Source organism: Rhipicephalus microplus, chromosome 8 (genome assembly GCF_043290135.1).
Source record: "Rhipicephalus microplus isolate Deutch F79 chromosome 8, USDA_Rmic, whole genome shotgun sequence".
Classification (NCBI taxonomy): Eukaryota; Metazoa; Arthropoda; class Arachnida; order Ixodida; family Ixodidae; genus Rhipicephalus; species Rhipicephalus microplus.
Window position 1 is genome coordinate 9,004,649 of NC_134707.1, and position 4,417 is coordinate 9,009,065.

Here is a 4,417-nt window from a genome sequence, read left to right on the forward strand (position 1 = left end):
TCGTGGTGGCCCTGCACTTTGGCGAACGTTGGCCTGCGCTTGACGACGACCACTTGAGATTGGTCGTCCCACAGTGATGTAGCATCAGAAGTTAAAGCAAAATTATAGCATATGGCTGCTTGATGCTATTATCTGAATCAGAAAAAAAAACTGTGCATGGCAGGCAGTGTGGCTGAACATTCACAGATGTGTTAATTTTCGCGGATGACTTTTGGACAACACAATGCACTGATATTTCACGCCGGTACACAATGGTGTGCAATCGCTGTGGTGTCCGTTCTCCGCCTTAGTCTTTCTTTTTTTTTTGCTGGCAATTTTTTAGCTTGCCTTGACTCTTCTCTGTGATTACTGAGTGCATATATAAATCTGCGTAACAGCAAGCTCACTACACTGAATAACGCGCATGACGATTTGTATTCAGTATTAGCCTTCGAAATGTTTTCATTCTAAGAATAATAATATCTGGGGTTTAACGAATAAAAACCACAATATGATTATGAGAGACGCCTCAGTGGAGGGCTCCAGAAATTGCGACCATCTGGGGTTCTTTATGTGCACCGAAATCCAAGCACACGGCCTCAAAAATGTTTGCTTCCATTGAAAATGTAGCCACCACAGCTGGTATGTGGCCCCGTGACCTTCGGGTTAGCTGTCAAGCGCTATAGATCATCGCGGTGGGACATTTTAATTCTACAAATATAATAAAGCTCTTACTATAAGCAGCTGGTTATTTATTTAAACGCTCGATTTCTTTCTTACACGTCTACTCACTGTAGCAATACAATGCTACCTTTGTTACAGTGCCCTCAGTAAACTAAAAAGTTACAATTAGTGTCATCTGTCTGATGTTTTACAAGTGGCTCTTTTGCCCGAGCTCTTAAAGAAGCTGTTTAGCCCGAACGCATCTTGTGCCTCTTAATTAGAGTGAAATACAAGGTGACCCTTACGATGTGTCCATTACCCTTTATTTCGAGTTTAGCTTTCGAACCTGTTTCACTTTTTCTGGATCACGACTCTTACCCCCGTATTCTAGACCGTCCCTTCACTCAACGCTTCACCTTCACTTGAGGAAGCCGATGGGAGCGCCATCTCTAGGCACGGCAAGTCACTGCATATCAGCGATAATCTTCTGTGATTATCGAGTAGCGCAGCGTCATTTTGAGCCGAGCTGCGGCGCAGTGCTCAACTCTGCCAAGTGAAGAGTGAAAGTCGAGTCGAGGAGCGTTTGTGAATACGGGAGTTACAGGCTTGTGTGGTCTGTGCAAGAAAGCAGGGTTGTGATCCTTGATAAAGATAGCCCTATGTATATAAACATAGTGTTAATTACTGTGTTTCAACCAAACAACTTAAGCACCAAGCATTTTTGGCAGTGTTTCAAGGAGAGTAGCATTCGTTTCCAAATATAGGAGGCCTGTAAATAAAGTTTGCCCTGAAGTAAGTGGTGCTTCAGGGTGAAAACTGCAATACTTGTTTACGGTAAGCCTTACTAGGAGGTTTTTTATAACTTTCAGAATGTGAGAAAAGTGAACACCAATTTGAATCTAAATTAAACAAAGAAGTGTCTGTTTTCTAACCTTATCAAAATTTGGTCACTGTAGGTGCGACCTTAAACTTAGAAGCTCCACGTTAAAACCAGCAGAAGTTCACCTTGCACTAAATGTCATGTCTTTGAGCCCCAAGTAGAGTGTCTAGCCTGCTGTAGATATTCCCCGTGCATAAAGCTCTTATGTCATTTCTAAAATATCAGACCGTGTTATTGTATCATCGATTCTATTGTGTCAGGAAGCCTGAGCAGCTTCTGCAGAATAAAAAGTTACCTTCTGCGTTTCTGTCAACTCAAGCAGACAGCACGGTGACCTGTCTTAGCTATGAAGAGGATAGGAATAGAATACTAGCGCAATGACAGCCTATTCTCAGCCCATCATTGCTGTTTTCCTTTCTGGCCAAAAACGGTGACCTCAGTGCACCTAGGCAGAAATAGAACATGGAGAGCAAGATGCTAGCGCCAATGAGCGTGACATTTTGTGTGGCACTCCGCTGGATGCAAAAGGTGCTCTCGTAACGTCATCTTTTAACGGCCATTCAGGTGATAGGACAGTCTACTGCTACCACGAGGTTTATCGTGCAATGATAATGTCATGAAGAAAAGAAGTGAAAGTTTTTAGGGCTTGTTTTCTGTTAGACACAATATTACTAAAAGCAGACAGTGATGTCAAAGTGATTCTATTTGTAGTTGTTGTGGTGTAAGAGCAAAAAAAAAAATGGCGGATGAAAAAAAAAAACTAGCCGCCGGCTAACTCACTTAACATCAGTTTAAAGATTGTTTATTGGGTTCTAACAGCGTACATCACACACACACACACAAAAAACTTCTCCACATCTGGTGCTTCGAGAGAACTAAGCGGACACAATAGCCATTGACCACTTTCTTATAAACAAAAAGCTCGTTTTGCGATATATAAATTTCAGAAAAACATCTATTTTTTCTGAACTCTTACGTCTGTTCGTGTATTACACACCAGCTGAGCACAATGAATACCCCAAAAATGCGCTTTGAGAGCGCTTCGTCAGCGATAACATTTCAGGAACAAGTTGGCAAATAATTACGTGGGTTGTTCCCAGTGTGAGAAAATTATGCTGTTTGAGCTAGTGCTTTTATGTAAAGAAGAATTTATGCCTTCTTCAGACTTTTCACGAAAACAACGTACCTGTACTGCTGAAGTCAGTCAGCAGCCACTCCAATATGGCGTACAAGCTACTTATGTCGCTCATACAACAGTGAAGAGAAAAAGTATTTTGTGTCAAATTCGTACATGTTTTTGGTTTGGTGGGCCACAAATATATTCCAATTGCACTTTTAAAGGTGTCAACAAGCCTTCCAGCTCCAATAATGCTCAGAGTTGACGAACAGTTAAATCAGCTTACCGTACTGCAGACGGCGCTTTAAATCAACAAATAATTACTATGTCAAGGTTCTTCTTGACGATATCATATTTGATGTGGGACAAGATGTCACTACTACGCGAACTGTGTACTGCAGGTGCAATAGTCAGGTGTTACAGGGCGGCTTCACGGCGAGTGTATTGCCGCTTGACACGGGACGCCATATACTCCAAGGAAGGGGAGCTTGAACAGGCAAGATCTTTGCGGAAAAGAGATGAACAGATCAAGTGTGCTAAAGTATACGCTTTTGGTCAGTTAAAACCTGAGAAAAAAAGCAGCAGGCTTGTGTGGAACCGGCAGAACATTCACAGCGAAAGCTGGGAAAGTGGCATTTTTTTTAAGACACTCTTGCAGCAACTGCTAACTTCCATGGTGCCCAGTATGCCGTAACTCGAGTTTCTGCAGTAAGAAAGAGTCCACTATGCCATTTTTCGTCATTCACCAGAAAAGAGTCTTACCCGCTTCACACTTGTAAGACATTATGTGCACTTCGATGGGGCTGTGGCCGGCGACAATAAATAACTATGCCTGAGACTTTTGTAACAGGTTAGAGCCTTTATTCTCCACTTCACTTAGTGTCTGCTACCTAACTTCCTATTTCGCAGTCATTGTAGCGCAGTTTTTAATCAAGCATCCGATCATCATCGCGTTACGCAATGAGCATTGTGCGACGCCTTTTTGTTGCAGTACTGCTCTGAAGCGCTATATCACATAGGTTAACGTGATCCTTTACCCCACATAAATCCTGCATATAGGACCTGTTTGCAACGGAGCTTCAAGTACCGGCGTCACTCCGTGGTAGAGTATACTGGGCTGCCACGCAGAACACCCTGGTTTAAATGATAGACATTCTATCTATCTATCTATCTATCTATCTATCTATCTATCTATCTATCTATCTATCTATCTATCTATCTATCTATCTATCTATCTATCTATCTATCTATCTATCTATCTATCTATCTATCTATCTATCTATCTATCTATCTATCTATCTATCTATCTATCTATCTATCTATCTATCTATCTATCTATCTATCTATCCATCTATCTATCTTCCATCTATCTATCTATCTATCTATCTATCTATCTATCTATCTATCTATCTATCTATCTATCTATCTATCTATCTATCTATCTATCTATCTATCTATCTATCTACCTATCTATCTATCTATCTATCTATCTATCTATCTATCTATCTATCTATCTATCTATCTATCTATCTATCTATCTATCTATCTATCTATCTATCTATCTATCTATCTATTTAATCTGCTTACGTCTGGGTGCCCTCGTAATCCCCCCTTGGCGTGAATCGAAATTAGTATGGGAGAGTAACATGGTATGACGAATTTGACACACTGGTCAACACACGAATAATGTTACAATCTCGTTGCGTACGTCCTCGATCGCCGCCAAACAGTGACACATACCAGCGGGCGGGTATGTGCCACTGGCATGCGGGTATGTG